Raw genomic sequence first — 17,500 nt, forward strand, 5'->3', positions numbered from 1 at the left:
TTTGATTTGAACTACTCCGAATCCGGCGATGAACTCACATTTCGCCCCTGGGGGGACTCTTGCTTCTGTCTTCCTCTTTCTGGCATCTGGTGGAAATTCTCTCGATCGATCAGTTTCTTCTACTCTATGCCTACTAAAAGCTTAACCATGCCCTACCACCAAGAACAGATTCTCGCCATCTATTTAGAGGAAGAACTCATTCTTCAACAAAAGAAATCGCTGCTCCTAGTCCGACAATTCGCTCCGCACCTTAAGAGAAAGAGTTCCGGCATACTACTCTATTATGATACCGGGGGAACATCACTACTTTGAGAGTTAGGCCTTTATTCTGCTGTGCCTGGTCATGAGTATACTGCTTTCCTTAAACCTATGTAGTGAGTCGTGTAGGTGGCGTGTTGAAATTAGGACCATACATTGGGCGACTTTTCTCCTCATCGCTAGCCTGTTTCCAAGAGGGGGAAGAGAAGGTCTTGCAAGTTGGAGAGCATATGAGATTTATCCATCGCAGCATTGCATCTATCGACTGAACAAAGTAACTTTCGAAGTGGACTGGGAAGGAATGCGAATAGGTATTTCAATTGTTGGACTAAATGAATAGGCAAGGAAGGTAAGGCACTTGACTGAAAGGTCCTACCCGACTCATTCTTAGGACAGGCTTAGCTCTAGCTATCTAAAATGAAGAAATTGTACAAGGGAGAAATCCTATTTCACAAAGTATCTTCTCAAAGGTCGAAGGCGTAGTATCGATTGCTTGTGTTGGACTACCTTTATAGGATAGATCTGATATACTGTTAGGTTTTGGTTGGACTGCTTTGTACGGAATTCACTGAGATTGACTTTAGATATCGCATTTCCGGTATAGCATTTACTGTTCGAGATTTCCGGTATGTAATTGACTCGTATATAAAGAAAGAAAGTCTTTCAATTCCTAGTTCGATATTCCAGATATTCCATTAGAATGACTGATGTTGGACTAGCTGACTCCCTAAGCTTTGCCGTATTGCATTAGAAAGTGGGGAATTCCATCGTCTTTGGTATGCGAATTTCAAGCTGCTACTGCTCCGATAGCTGCTTTAGAGGTTGCTTAGCCGGTATCTGACTGAACTAGCTGGTTTAGATTTCATTAGTTGAAAGTCTCGCACTATTTACACTATTTCAACAAAGACTGTGTAAAATGGATATGATATAAGGGAAGGATTGACCTGTTGGTTGACTTCTCAATTGAGAAAAGACTGGAATGAAACTGGCAATGCTCTCTTCGGTTTTCATCCGGTTGGCAATCCTATCTTCGGTCCTAACTGAGTTCTGTCTTAGCTTTACGGCAAAGGGATAGGCTTAGCCTATTGAATGGGGAGAGCTAGGCTGCATTCACCATCGAATAACGGGGTAAAAGGCTACTTTCAGATCTCTTTCCCTGTAGTCGTACTATGACTTTCTGAGGGATTGAACTCTAGTCGTACTATTCGATATCATCTAGCAAAGAAGTCAGCTATGGGCAAGACTTGGGGCGGGCCACCAAAGCGGGTTTAGCCGGTTAGAGCTCAAGAGAATCGCTTCACGCCTTGCTTGCAAGAGCTAGACAGCAAAACCATTCCTAGCAACCATTGCTTTCGAAAGAGCAACCATTTCAGGGAACATCTACTTGAGAATTTTCTATAGTGAAAGCCTTTTTTCCAGGCAAAGACCCCACTCATAGGGTGAAGGCAGCCATCACTGGAGAATAGCTCCTAGCCTTATTCTAAGAAGGCGCATGCCATCAAACGAAAGGAAGGGCCCAAACCGTTAGGGAGCATATGTTTCCAATAGCAAGAGTCAGTCCAAGCAGCGGAACACGTTACCCATTTCAACTAGGGAAGTTTCCAAACTCAAATTCGAAATGAGATCTTCCATCTTGATTAGCATGGTAGGTAGGCATGAAAGATGAGGCAAAGAATGTTCCGTATCTCCCCGGCCAGAAGCTTTCAAGACAGGCAAAGGTAAGGGGAAAAACAGTGAAGAATGACTTTGCTAGGAGTTAGGACCTTTCATCCAATACATGTAAGGGGATTTTGATCCCAATAGAATGCTATTTTACCTAGGTAAAACCCACGTTAAGGATACCTCTTTATACCCTTTCTATTATAGGCTTAAAGCATGAGGGTGGACCCTTATTTTAGCTTGCCTATAGCAGGTATTAGAGAAGGATGACCCGCATGTGGGTGAAAAGCCTCTCTAATAGCGGAGAGTGATAGTACGATGGATAGGTCTCATCAGAGGTTCTGGCTGGTATTGCTGCTATAAGTCCGTTCGGGGAGTCCGTGGCATAAAAAAAGAAGGATTTGAGTCTGAGAAAGACTGTTTCCCCATTTTCATACGAATAGTGAGAAATCTCAGAGTTTCTCCAGTTGGGGCATAGAAAGAAGACCTGAACTCGGTGTTTCCTCAATCTGAATAGATCAATCTGGATTATAGGCCAGCAAGCCCGGAACCAGCAAGTGGGAGCCTGCTGGCAAAGAGAATGTTAGTGAGTCTTAGCCATGATCAGACGAATGGTGTCAAAGACGAGAAAGAAGAAAGAGGAAAATGAGACATTCAATCATGATTTAGCGGGGGCAGTTAGACGATGCAAGGTATGCTTCAGAAGGCCTAGTTCAATCTGAGAGGTTTCCCATGCTCTCGCTCCTTAGAAAGATTAGGTGATAGGATACGCCGACCTTTAGTTAGAAAGAGCCGGGTGACCCCCTATCAATCTGCTTTCGCCGCTAGCCTCTCCTTTGCTTTTTTAGGTTTCCCATGCCTTGAAGAGGTTAGAGAGGGATATCAAATCCGGATTGAAAGATAGGCATAGATAGTCTAATCAAGAGGATTAGGCATGAGCATACAAAATCAGTCAAATATGAGAAAGATAGATACGAAATCCGGATCAAAAAGATAGAGATATCAGAAATCCGGTATGGAATGCTAGATCAATCTGAAAGATGAGGCATGAATGCTAGAAGGCAGGGATAGGTATTCAACCAGAAACCTGAACCCTTTAAGTCGTTCCTTCTATGGGTAAGTCAAGTTCAGTTAGAAAGTCCTTCCCTCTCTGCTCATCCTTCCCCGTTCCTAGCTTAGCTCTCACTATTGAAGCTCGTACGCAATGAGCCTCTCACGTTTCACTGAGATTGCTGCTTAGTCCTTCTCCAAAGCCTAATTCGTTCGCCTATGAATAGTCAGCCGATAAAAGTAGAATTCTTTCGCCTATAGGTAGCCAAAATCCCGGAAAAAAGGAACTTGATGATGTTCTTCTCCCCTCGTGGTCTCTATCTATAGATCCTAGACGGTGGAGACCATCTAGCTATTCATTAAGAAATGCCTGAAATGCTTGCTTTAAGCCGCGTACGAAAACCCCACATGCACCTTTCACCCCTCGAAAATACCCTGATAATGAAAGTCAGCGCCCTTCGAATGGACAATGGGGGAAGGTTTGTCTTCCATGGTAGCTAGGTAGCCCCGCATGAAGGTGACTCGCCCCCGATTGTAGGAAGCCCACTCTACAGTCTGACATGCTTTCCGTATCTAAGGTAAGGGGAATAATGCTAATCTATGTGCCAAGGAAGGTAGGCCTTTAAGGGAAGTAATTCATCCGGTAGGTACTACTAACTAGAAGAGATTAAGAAAAAGGGATTTTATCTCCCTAAGGTCGAGTCTCCTTCCTATCCTTTTCAGTCTGTTTTCACTTCCTCCATCTTTGGAATTGAATCAATAGTAGCAGAAGGAGGCAAGTAACTGATTAAGGAAAGGCATGAGTTTCATTTTCCAAGTAAGTTATGAAAAAAAGTTCTTATTAGCTTTCACCCTTTCTCCGCTTCAAAAGGAGCCGAATTTCAAGAACTTAAGACTTTTTAGACGGCCCTAAAGAAAGAAGTACAGGAGCTGAAGTCGATTCGCCAACAGAGAAGGGGGGTCGGACATGAATACGATTTGCGGACATGAAACATAATAAAGGCAGATGCCAAGAAGTGGGCAAGGAACTTCCATAGGGACTTGTAGTCTTTACTTCCTTTGGAGGCTGGGATAATAAGGGCTTCAGTTGTTGAAGAAAATGTCCCGATGAACCTTTATTCGCACTTTATGTCGCTAACCCGTGGCGGACAGAGCTAGCAGGTGACGGTAAAGGTACCTCCACATTTCGAACCTCGGGAGAGAAGGACGTTGATCGAGCTTTTCCATGCCTAGTCCCAGTTTCGGTTAAAGACCCAGAACGGGCTACAGATCTATACTAATGAAGTTTTTATGTGAGAAAGTCAAGCCAGGAAGTCCTTCTCTCATTCTGGTGCTTGTAAGATAAGACCAGTAGATGAATTAGGAAAGAGGGCCTATGCCCGGTTAAAGTGAAAGGCTGTAGTGAGAGCGACGGGGCTTACTTTCTCTTTGGTTCAGCTACTAAATAGATAAGTCATTTCTGCTCGACTATAGCCATCGGGGTGGGGATGAGGCAGAAACACTTGCCGCACGTGATAATGCCACATTAGATAGAACAGTTCCCTATCAATGGAAGCCTTCGATGAAGAAGGTAAGTAAATGCTACTTAAGAAGCACAAGCACCCTTTTTTATTCACTAAGGATGAGATGGTGCAGGAGCGGGTCGATGATGACACTGGGGAAGCCCAGTCAACCAATAGGGGGAAAAAAATTCCATTCACTTGTTTAACTGCTAAGAATAATTTTATCTTTCGACTGGGAACTGCTTACCTTTGGTGCTTTCTATTTTTTTATATAAGGTAGTAATCCCGTAGAGGCAAGGGCGAATCGAGTTAGCATCCCGCCATTCATGCCATGCCTTGTCAGCTAGGCTAGTTAGCTAATTCCTTCCAAGAAAATAGATTATGCGATGATGCGCGTAATAGATCTCTTATTAGGTTATTAAAAAGTCATTTCTAGAGGAATGGGCCATGGAAGACTAAGAGAAGAGAACCTGAAATGAAAGGTCAGATAGTGAAAGATGAACAAGAAGCCACAACTCGAAGGCTAATTCATGCTTTGCCAATGAGTGATGTTATTTTACTTAATATCCCAAGTTAGGAATAAGATCACAGCTTATCCCGCCACAAAGCGATTAAAATCTCTTTTCCATAGGCGCTAACTCTTACTTAAACAGCTTCGCTTCCTTCCCCAGATGCATGAGATGAAGGAAAGCGAGGGCGAAAGGAAGGCTTTGACTAACTCCTTCTAGGGTGTAATTCCAAGCTCTCGTATGGCTATGAGACTCACAATCAGGCGTCGCACCTTAGTAAGCTTTCAGGAAAGTCAGGACTATTTATTGCCGCATCAAGGAAAGATGAAATATTTTCTGTTAATACTCTTTATTCCCACATTTTTTGAATCCAAGAAGGAGTTCGATATCCGTCTAAAAAAAATAGAAGAGAGAAAGTCTAATTCCACATCTATTAGGGGCACTGAGTATATGGTGTAAGTCCTTGCTGTGTTAGCTAGGCCACCTGCCTGAAGCGTTGAAGATAGAAAATTATGGTTGCTTGTTGATTGATTCGGCGTAACGAGTGATAGAGATACCTTACGAGGGTTTAAGGAAAGAAGTTCGTTCAGGATGTTAAACTTTTTTCAATCGGGCTGTGGACCCATAGACATTGAGATTGATGAGACTCGGGAACGAGGTCGTCCCCTGTTCGTTGTTTTTCCTGAGAGAAAGATGGTCTCGAAGCACACTCTGGTTCGCGCCAATCCCTTCACTCCAGTAATCCATACCCGGACGTCCGCGATGGCGTAAGCACGTCGCAAGTCTGCTCACCGGTTATTGCATTAAGCACCGGTAATTCACCAAAAGCAAGAGGCTCCTAAAAATTTTAGAGTCAGATTCACGTGCAGCCTTGATCTTATTATACGATATACCACAAAATTTTCTATTCGATGGACCAGGAGGAACAATCGAAAAAAGCTCGACCAGTACGGTATCTCTTTGAATCCTGAATATGGTGATACCCCCGATTGTACCAATCTACATATGTCTATCCCCGTTACTAGTTATTGTCATTTGGATTCCTTTACTTTATTTGTCCGATGAGAAATGCGAAACGAAAGAAGGATCCTCCTGCTGGGAAATTAGATCCTACTCTTTGTCCACAGAAAATGGAGAGAGGAATTGATGTCTTTTTTGAATCCGGCGTCGGGACTGACGGGGCTCGAACACGCAACTTCCGCCTTGACAGGGCGGTGCTCTGACCGATTGAACTACAATCCCAGGTTGGAACCTTAACCTCTTACGGTTGTCGAGAGATCTCAATCTACTACATCTACTCTAAAGGCAATGCAAAGAGTTCACGCCGGATCGAAGGCATGCTCTTAGTTAGCTTATGAGTGAAGGGTACGAGAGTTGTTCGAAAGTATTGGAGCGAAGGTTTGAAGACGCTCGACCAACGGGAGAGGAAGGAAGAAAGGCGAGGTTCGACCGTAACGTAATAAGGGAGGGTGCCTCCTTTCAGAGTGTGATTCGTCGTTTCCAATGCGGTTAATTGCTATTAGGCTTTTTAGGAAAGTTCCCCTTTTCTTATGCAGTTAGCTCGACTCCAGGTATAGCTCTGAATGGGCATGTAGCCGTAGGCGGGAACTCTTCTTTTTATCTTATTCTTTGGTCAGGCAAGTCGGCTGGTAATCCCAACCGAATAAGCAATCGAAATCGCTACAAGCAACCTATTTCATACCCTTTTCGTCGTACTTCCTCTTCTCCTTCTCTTCTTTCTCTCCCTGCCGAGCTTGTTGGAGTGCCATTGCCAAGATCTAGTGTAATTCCTTTTCCCCGGGAGCCAGTCGCACTAATGCTAGTATCAATAGGAAGATCTTTATTGCTTAGGAGATTTCTGGTTTTCTCCCCTGTAGTGTCAAAGTATTTGGCATAAAGAGCCCTCAATAACTTGCTTGTCCTGTACGCGGATAGAGGGAGTTTCAACTCGGCCTTCTACTAAGAGTGTTGCACAAATTCCCTTTCTTATCCCTTCTAGTTTAAGCCTTTCCTTCCTATGTAACCAAGTCCTCCTATGAACCTATCCCCGCCTAAAGGATAGGATAGGATAGATTACAACTATAAAGTAAAGGCTGTCTTCGAGCAAGCTCTTAGCTTTCATCGTGAGTGAGAGAGGAATTGAGGCTGATTCAACTCAAGCAGCTTGCACATGATTGTCTTGTGTAGTGTGTGATATCTTTCCTTTGTTAAGTGGAAGTGGGAACTATCTAAGATCTATTATCCATCCCTTTCTTGGGCACAGTCAAAGCCCTTGCAACTAAGGGCTTCAACCGATGCCTTCAAGCTCACCTAACTTGGTTCTAGTGTTGTGACTGGCACTCTACCAAATCCATCAATTCTTGGATTGGTTGCTTCTGAGAGAGCTGCTCTTCCGACTGCTCGTATTCATCCCTTCCCCATGAGGGCAATCAGCCCCTTGCTTTCATTTGAATATTGGCCCTCGCGCATCACGGCTAGATTTGAGTCACTCATAGCTAGGGCTTTCTATTTCATCAGGACGGCTTCTCCTCTACTGAGCTCATCGCCCCTTTCTATCAGCTTCCACTACCTGTCTGATGAGGTTTTACGGAGGCTCCTTTGACCGGTCTGAGGCTTTACCTCACCCTATCTCGCTTACTCGTTGTGGTTTACCACGGAATAAACCTGCTTTTCATTGTAAGATGATGAGGGGTCGCTCCTGGAGTTGCTAGTGAGTCCGAGTGAAAGAGTCAACTGCTTGCCCCTTGCGCTTTACCGGTTTGGAATGAGAGCCTTCATGTCAGCCTTCTCACCCATGGAATCCCTCTTATCTTATAGTTCTCTATCTTTCGAGACTTCGTTACAGTCATCGTAATCGTAGGAGGGCTTGCCCTTGATCTTCTTAGAAAGTGAGGGATTTAATAGCGAAGCAGAAGCTACTTTTCACTCATATTCAAAAGCTAGACCGGCTGGCTACGAAGCGAGGATTTGTTCTTAGTTTCCTGGTATTACCTTCCGAACCTTCCTTGGATTGAAACGGAGCTTGCTCTAGCTTCAGAGCGAGGGAAGATGGATGGGCTGACTTGAGGCTCGGGATGGTGTGGGATAACAGGCTTGAACTGAGCTTCGTTTGATAGTACTTTCGGAATAGGCTTTTGGCTAGATTTAGGGCAGAAGCCTGAAAGTCCTCTGATTCTTACTTTACTACTTCCTTTGATGGCATCGTTCCTTAGTCTGATTCATGGCATTCCTCATTCTTGGATTTTAGCTTCGATGCAAGGGAAAAGAGCAAGGAAAAGCCCTATATCCGGAACTCCGAGAGCTAGACCGGCTACAGGCTAAGCAGCACCGGCTGAGGTATTTGAGTTAGGGTCTCGTGGCCCCAGGCCGGCTAAGAGCAGCAATTCTTACATTTCTCTCAGAAGCTACTTTCCTACTTCCTTTCCTATTTGAAAGAGCTTTCAAATAGCATGAGCGTTGAAAGTCTTCAATTAGACTAGAGCGTTAGATTCTTTTTTTTTTTTTTAGTTCCACTTATAAAGTCGACTCTTATAAAAGAGGCCACTCTACGAGGGAAGTCCCCGGGTCGAGTCTTTGCGAGTTCATCCCAAACAAAGCGAAGCCCTTCCGGTCGGGAAGATGCAGATAAAACGCCAATAGCCGGATGTCCGCTTCTACGGCATAAGCTTTAAAGAAAAGAGCGATCAACGCTAATCAAAATTGAATAATCAAAGAAAATTAGGTATAGGTTTGAACAGTTTTTTCAATCTTTTTCTTCCTATTCTAAGATAGCTTTCAACTGAGTGGCTACCCTTTTTGTCAGATACGGGTCAATAGCCCCGTTCAGACAACTAGGGTCCCCCTTAGATCCTCCAGCATTTCGCGGAGGCAATCATCCGGCTCATGAGGCAGATACAGATCCTCCATAATATGGGTGGCGGTCTGAGAGTGCAGCTCTATCATATCTGCCCTCTCATTCTTGCAGTTCTCTTTAACGGAAAAGCATCCGAAAAAACGGAACACTAACCTAATCTCGAAAGAAAAGTTTTACTTTTATCAACCCCTATTCCTGACTTGAACAGAAGCTTCAGCTACTTGAAGAGTGAAGAAGCAGCTACCATCTTTCAATGCAATACTAAGCCAACTAGCAACCTGAGCCTGTAGCCACCCGGTATTTTATAATAGCAACCAAGCCAGCCGGCCTATATTTGAACGAAAATGCCGGGTCGCTCAGCGAGGAGAGGATAGGGTGCTCTCGGATTTGATAAGAAAGATAGGGCGAGTCATTTTGCATGTCGGAAAAAAGACAAACCATGGGCTTGAGGCATCGGTCGTCTCGGTTCTAATCCGTATATCATCCAGGAACTCACTGTTGAAATTCCGGCAACTTGTTCACTTCGTTCTATTATATAATGGATCAGCCCTCATCAAGAACTCTCGCCAAATCACAAGTCTTCCTATTACGTTACGCCATAATGCACAACCACCGTGGGCATTCATTCCTATGCCGGGGCCGGGGGCATGGCAGATGAACTTTACTTTGCACATGCGTTCATCGGCGGCTGATCATGTAACGTCAAAGAAAAAGACCGCTTAATAAGACGCCTATTCGATCTAATAGTCGAACGAGGTACGAACTAGTGCTAGCTCGGGCGCGGTAACAAAGGTCCTCGCAAACCTCGTAGCGGAGAGGCGGCTTATTGCAGCAATTTGAATCAGTAATCATCAATGCATAAGGGAACAGCACGAAGCGATGATATGCTTCGCAAGCAAATGGGTCAATGACTAGATAGCCACGGTAAGATGGAAGGCCCGCGCTAATGCCCTTAGAGTCGTCGGTCGAATTACCGATCAATTAGATTCTTGGATGAGCGGAACATCTTTGAGACAAATCATCTCCACCCGGGTACATAGCTTCATCCAAACCATGGATCCACGAATTGTTGCCTCGCTCGAGAAAAGAGCTTCGTAGTTGCGAGTTCTGGGCCGATGAGCGATATGTAATCCTAGGATTAGAACTATGCTTTACTACTTCCATATAGTAGTTAGATCTTTTCTATTTTTTATATTTTAGGTCTAAAGGCTAGTCTTCATTTCCCTTTCTTCTCTTTTTTCAATATGGATAGCAAGAGGCCTACATGGAAGGAAGGAAAGATGGAAGGAGAGAAGGACTGAACGACAAAAGGAAAGACCTCTTTGTTTGCCTTGGAATGAATTGGTTTTTTCAACTGCTGAATAGGTTTCGGGGCTTAACTTAAGTAAGTCTTCAGTACGCTTTTAGTATCCGGATCGATAGAGACTGATCCCTTTCTACATACATAGCCCCACCCCACCAGATACATACATACTTTTTATCCTTTCTCCCATAAAGCTTCCTTTCCTGAATCTTAGCTCTTATCTTTCTTATTTATTCTGACTACTCTCACTTTAGAAACCGGGCCTGGAGAATTCAACCTTAACGTACCCGGGTAGTACGCCTGGAACAAGAAGGTTCGTCGTACAATTTCGGCGATTACAAAAAGAAAGGAGTATATCCCTCTCCCTTTAGTGTCTTTCCACTTCCGTCGTTCAGGAACAAACACTTCGCCTAATTCTTTTGAATCCCGGCCCGCTTTTTCCCCACTAACTAATTACATTACGACCACTGAACAAACTTGGTTGACGAACATAGTTTATGCGCCGCTAATGTAGCGGCTTGTCGAGCATTTGACAAACTCACACCATCCATTTCAAATGGGATTTGTCCTGTGGACACACGAGCAATCCAACCCGTAGGATTTCCTTTTCCTCTTCCCATTCTGACTTCTGTAGGTTCCCCGGTAATAGGGAGATCTGCGAGAACTCTTACCCATATCTTACCATTTCTTCTGAATTGTCCGCTCATAGTACGATGGAATTGCCCAATTATAGCTCGACGCGCTGCTTCAATGGCTCGATATGAAAGACGACCAGCTCTCAAACTTTTAGTGCCATATCTTCCAAAACCAAGTAGTGTACCGTCCGGTTTGCAACCCCTACTACATCTGCCTTTATGATATTTACTATATTTCGTACGTTTCGGATATAGCACGTCCCCTTTCTTTTTGACTATATGAAATCCACACTTTGACACCTGAGATTCCGTAACGAGTAGATACTTCCGCAGGAGCATAATCTATTTTCTGGTTAAATACATTACTAGATGTTTTTCCATACTTTCCGCATTCAGTTCTAGCTATTTCTGCACCTTCTGATCGACCTGAACAACATATACGGATCCCCTCCACCCCTTTTTTCATTACTAATCGAATATCCTTCACTATTTGACTAAAAATGGAGCGAAATGATCTTGTTTTGTTCCTCGGTTGAAAAGAGATATCTTGAGCAATCGGAGAAGCACTTTGATAAACAGATTTGATCTTGACCGACTCAATTAAGGTATTAGTCTTTGTTCTATTAGACAACAAAGATCGCATTTTTTTCACTTCGTTCAAATAAAAGTTGTACCCGTACGGAATTCTTCTGTTTCTCAGTATGATCTCTATCATCATCTCTATTCCCTTTATCAATTCTCCTATCCCACCTAGGTCTATGAATTTCTCTATCAATTCCATTACCTTATCCTTAGCCGTGAGGTTCCAACATTTTTTCCTGAATTTTCGTAGGAGTTGTTCCCGGGCATACTAAAAAAAAAGGTTCTTATACACCCCAACCCCGTCCCTTGGAAAGAAAAAGGTAGCATCGAAGAAAGGAAAGAGCGAGATGGTGGTTTTTGTTGTTCCCGCGAAGCGAGGATGATCCGACCAGCGAATGAAGTGGGTCAACTTTTTGTCTTCGGCCAAAAACTTTTTCTCGCTGGTCGAGCTTTCGACAAAAAAAGCGAAACGTATTCTCTTATCTAAGCTTCTTCCCTGTGCATTAGCTCCCCCCATGGTAGATGGTTCAACCACGCCCGGTTCCACGAAATGATTGAGAACTACGATGGGGTCGAAATGCATTTGGTTCTTTGTCTTCAATAAGTATTGCATGATCGAATAATTCAAGGAAGGGCGCACCGCAGGGAGGGTCCTTTTAAGTGGATGACTCGTCGGGCTGTCGGAGGGGGACTTCTTTGAGAAAAAGAACTTGAATAACTTCGTTTTTCTGAAGGAGTCGTCATTTAGGAGGGCTATGTCATTTACAAGCCCGGCGTATTTCGGATGCTTGAAGGCCCCGCTGACCCGAAGTGATTTAGAAAGATTCTTCTTTATCGATGGTGATCGGTCATGGTATCCATAGCGTTGCTTCTTTTTCGGCCAAATCCGGATTTCGTTTTGCTTCTCCCGGTCGTCGAGCCTGATCGACTCGACTCTTTTCCCTGCCCCCCGGCCTCTCACTTCGTTTCGTTCTTCTTCTGTACCGTCGCTTGAATGAAGACACCCGATCGGCCCGACTTTCCCAAATGCCCACCACTGGCCCTTCCCCTTTCCGGGTCTGGATTTTTCGCGTTGTTTCTGTCGTCGTGGTCGACAGGGAAGAAAGAAATGAATGAATGTTCTTTTGGGAAAATGTATAATAATACACCTACCGAGACGAAAGCCAAAGGTGAGTCTAGTAGGTGGACGTATCGAACCGAAATAAGATCTAAGATTGACATCTTGATACACTGATTTACCATAATAATAAATAGAGTCAATGCGGACTCCGCCGTGGGAAGAGCCGCTTCTTTCTTGCTTGATAGGGGGGCTTCCATTCACCAGCGCAGACTAAAAGTGCTCTCCGAACCGTGCTGGATAGTCACCCATCACACGGCTCTCAAACCCAACCTGTGGTGGATCCCGGGTGACAAAGTAAAAGCCTTTGATCCTTTGCCCCATACTTTGAGATGCTCCTCCCCGCCGATCAAGCAGCGACGCTGCTCTTAGCTTTAAGCCGCTATTGTTCGGTTCGGATAAGTAAAGTCCCTTCGGTCAGTTCGCTCAGGTGATCCTCCCTTCTCTTCCCTAACGTTCAGAGTTGTTCTGGTTTGAGAAAGGAGCACCGGCCGAGCGCCCTGAATGAATAATAAATTTACAGCAGAGGTAATTGCAGATTCTTATTCGAACGAGTTGAAGCTAACAACATGTCGATTACACACCGGGGGTTGGTAAGAACTGAGGGGCAATGCCCCTCTAACCTAAGTGGGCCTACCTGCGAAGCAACTGGTACTTGAGCGGGCGGGGGGGCGGTTTGGTTTCGTGCAAGGCCCTCGCAGCATGAAGAGGCAGTTGTCATTTGAAAGAAAACGCTCTTAGTTTTTATAAGGTTCCAAACCTTCGCACCCTGATGAAAAAGCCCTTTCTTTTCTATCTTATTAGTAAAGCCTAAACGTCCTTATTGAAGCCTAGCTAACGAGAAATCAAAGCGATAACGCACCTTTCCTAAGATTAGAATCGAAATAGAAGAGAAGGCCTTTCTTTCTCAAAGTAAACTTTCCCCCTTCCCTTCTTGCTTTAGAAAGATTGCAGCTAGCGTGCTGGACTAATCTAATAGAAAGTCAAGGCTCTTCTCCTGTTCTACGAATCTACAACTCTCTTTACTGAGCGAGACTCCATCTATATCCCTACTAGTGGTTATTCTTTCCAGGCCATTTGTTTGACAGCTTAAACTAGACCCCACTTTCGATTAGATAGGTTTCGGTCTTAATCAAGATAGGTCAAGGGCGCGTCGGAACGGTCGGTAGCTACTTAGTCTCATCCGAGAGTCTAATCTCCTTGTACTGCTTTTTTTCTTTTCAAAATAAAAAAGGTCGATTTAGGCTCCTTCCCTTCCCATAGCTGCGGTAGCAGGTACTACGAGCCCTCTGTCCCACGCATTTAACCGGCGTGGTTCACCGGTTCCACCGAAAACTCTCATTTGTTGAAGCGGAGCATAGTGCGCTTTAGGCGCCGAGCGAGAAAGGTCTCTTCTTTCATTTCGGTTTATTCACTGATCTGAAACTTAGCACTTGTTTTCTTATTCCAGGGGCGGCGGCGTTCTTGAATGAAGTCTATCCGAACCGAATTAGCACTTCTCAGATCAGGCGAGGCCTCTCCAGCGGAGCTGGGCGCCGGGGCCTTGGCTGCACTAGCGATTGGCACATAGGGGAGTGGTTGCCCGGCTTTCTCGGCCTGGTATCCTGCACCTCGCGTTCATGATATCTACATTCAACTGTGCCCCGGAGACACGGTCGAAGCACGCCCGCCCAGTGTGCTTCTTTCACGACATGCTCTGGTCCCGGGTGTCTTCCAGTGGTCTTCTAGCGTTAGAAGAAGTCGTGTCCGTCCCGGACATCTGCAACGCCCTTCCCCGCCTTTTTTTTTTAATCTGGGGTGAAGGAAAAGACTGACCCCTTCGGTGACTTTCGCGGTCGCCCTCACTGAACCGACTTGAATCTGAACTACGATTCAGACCAAGTCTTACCGAAATTGGATTTCCTTTTCGTGCCATATGCGCTTATACTTTACTTTTGTCCCTTTTTGATTCCCGGTCCAATATGAGTTCTCGAAGATCTTCGTTTCCGTGTAGAAGCAAACTCTCCCAATTTAGGACCTCCTTCAGTGATCTTACAACGAACAGGATTCCATTGAAAATTCGTACGGAGCAATCAACGAATTCCGGCAAAATAGAAGAAGATGTGACCCAATTTTCCTGTCCTTAAAAGAAGATCTCTCCGGTTGCTTCCTTCTCCTTGCTAAACTAGAAATGATCTCTTACGACTAGCATTGCGATTCACGCATCTCGCACAACCGTGCCTGAGATATTAGTGGTGAATACTCATGTATACTAGCCGTCTCACAGGTTCTCGTTAGCAAGGATAGAGAGACAAAAGGATAGCTTCGAAAGTAGGTAGGCTAGGGAGATGCTCAAACCGGGGCTGGATCGAATTCCTGTAAGACTTCTATCCTTTTTCTCTTTCTTTCTTACTAGATTCCCCTGCCCCCTATATTCAATTAAAAGACTAGAAAACCTCTCTTGTGCGTCTACGTACCCGTCTTACCAATACTGATTAGCTTAAGACTGAAAATCTTAGTTAGATAGCATCTATTGTATTGTCTATCTTAATTCGCTTAAAGCCTTACTTTCAACTCGGCCTCCCGGTCAGTATATCCGAGTTCTACTTAAATAGTCTCGGTTTTCATATTCTTTATCTTTGATATGTGCGGTCCTCAATCGCCGGACGGCTGCCCTCCATCCCCTTGCTTCACGTGCGTGCCCTTCTTATCATTTGTTGGCTAGCCCTTTGTATTTCATGGCATGGCTACATGTGCCCTTTGGATTTGATGGCACTTCAACCGGGGGTCTTTTTTCATCCTTCGATGCTAACTCTGAACTCATGCTTCCACCTCCAGCTTAAGCACTTCTATCGATCAATTATGGTTCAAGATTTGAAACTGACAGCCGAACCCAACGAGTGAAGTATACGTAAGGAGTCAGAAGAAAGCAATAAAAAAAGAAAGATTTCACGGCGATATCAATTCCGTCATATCTGAAAGAAATTCCTGAAATAAATAAAGAATTCTGTCACTTCAAGAAAGAAGGAAGGAATTCCATCAATAATTGCCAAATCCTAAATTCAGTCTTCACTGATAGATAGAAAGATAAATTCTGTAAAGCAAAGAAAAGAGAAGGCTTGAAATCAAATCCATCTTAATACGAAATTTTGAAATAAAAAATCTTTCCACTTCCAGCGCACCTCCTTTCCATGCTACTTCTTTCTTTTCCACTTCATGACCAGGAATTATAGGTCGGCATTTCTTTCATTCCATCAAGAAAGGCACCTCTGGACGTCTGCTTCAACTTCAAGCCGGGGGACCATGGATCAAGATTTCTGGTTCCCCTTCGATTTTCAACTTCGCAGTCTGCTACTATTAGAGGGATATGGATTTCTTTCCCCCGGATATCGATTTATCGGGAGTGCTACTCTTTCCATCAAAGCAATCACACCCTTAATTCACACTCATTCTGCTCCACTCACACCCGAAAGAAAGCTAGCTCATCTCTCAGACTGGATCCGGTCGTAGAGACTGATTGATCGGTCACCAACCTGCAAGACCAAGAATTTGAAGAAAGATCTCTGCTTAGGCTTAAAATCTCTCTACCTCTCAAAGTCACCACTCCGTCCAGGTGTGGAGGTCAGAATCCCATCCTATCCACCCGGGCCGTCGTCACCACCTTCTTTTGTCCGATCCTTCTCCTTTTGAATGATCGTCACGCTTCTCTTGAGATCGAGATCAGCTTCCCAAGTCAGAACTAGAAAGAATAGTAAATAGCACCGCTGATAGACTTCATATGAGAAAATGGGATGATTCCTCAAGCAGTGTAGCTTTGTCGGGGTGCACCTTTGGTAGCAGCGGCATCTCTCTTTCTCTCTGCAAATGCATCCCATTGAGACTTCTCCCCCTGGGCAGGATCTTCCAACCTTTCATTCATTTCTTGATCCATCAACCTGGGAGCGAAGCCCTTCATCTTTCTCTTTTTGCTACTAATAACTGGGCTTCCCTTCACCACAAGATGCAAAAGATTGGAAGAATCGCTTGAGAGACCGTCCGCCCAACCTGTCAGATATTCCTGGACTCGCTTTGAACCAAAAGAGATGCTGCTTGATCCGAGTATGCTACTTGCGTAGTAGATCCAGCCATATCAAAGCGTCTTTCCCACTTGAGAAAAGAAGTGATTTGCGCTCGTCCGATTGAGGGCCCTTCTCGCTTAGTGGAAAAAGTACTCAAATTGGCAATACGAACCTAATGGTTAGCTTTTGATGCCACCATACCATAGGGGCTCTAGCTTACGACTATCAAAAAGAAGGCGATAGGGAAAGGCACCGCTAGATCGACTTTCAAAGTCTGGCTGGATGGGAATGATTTCCGGGGAAGAAGCCCCGGCTGCCATGCCAGCTCGATCTAAGGTGGGAAGGGATCGAGACCTTTCTCGCGAAGATGGTCTTCTATAGTTTAAAAATCTCGACTTTAGAACAAAACTACTTTCTTTCTTCCATACCGCCGTCGAAGGCCCGGCTTAAGACATTGACTTGGGTCTTGCAGCTGCCAACCTTCAAAGTAGGAGTTCGGGATCTTGTCATGAGCATGCTCCAGAGAAGGCTTTTTCCTTTATTTATCTACCCGTGACCGAGCGAGGATGATCTTCTTCATGATCGGCCAAGTCCGAAAGCTGCAAGAAAAGGGGGCCAGAGAGAAGGTCTTTTCATCACCTCCTTTGGCTCTTATTGGTTCTCTTCACGATGATTGGTCGGGGCCTTCGTTCCCTCTTTTAAGTAGAGAGATGTTCCCGCGGCGAAGAAGTGGAATGATCATCAGAAGGAGGTGAAGGGCTTAACAGCGCCTGGCGGGAATAAGAAAATAAGGAAATTGGGTCGGGTTTGGTCATTCATTCTTGCTTTTTTGGGATTGAAGGATAAATTACAAGCAAGTCGTGTTTGGAGCGAACGAATTACCTCCTTTGAAAAAGAATTTCTTTGGTTATGGCCGATACCTATTGTTGTCAATGAGAAGATCTACCCGGAAAGGGAAAACAAGATCGGATAGTTGGGCAGGCGCTCCCCTTTGG

The 17,500-nt window shown here is 44.6% G+C and overlaps 1 pseudogene; it reads right to left on the reverse strand.

Moving 5' to 3' along the window:
- Window positions 1-10,438: 10,438 nt before the first annotated feature.
- Window positions 10,439-17,500, reverse strand: part of LOC145060046 (small ribosomal subunit protein uS3m pseudogene) — a 19,779-nt pseudogene continuing 12,717 nt past the window's right edge.

The sequence above is a fragment of the Lactuca serriola genome, chromosome 6, assembly GCF_051521515.1.
Source record: "Lactuca serriola cultivar US96UC23 chromosome 6, Lser_US96UC23_V15, whole genome shotgun sequence".
NCBI lineage: Eukaryota > Viridiplantae > Streptophyta > Magnoliopsida > Asterales > Asteraceae > Lactuca > Lactuca serriola.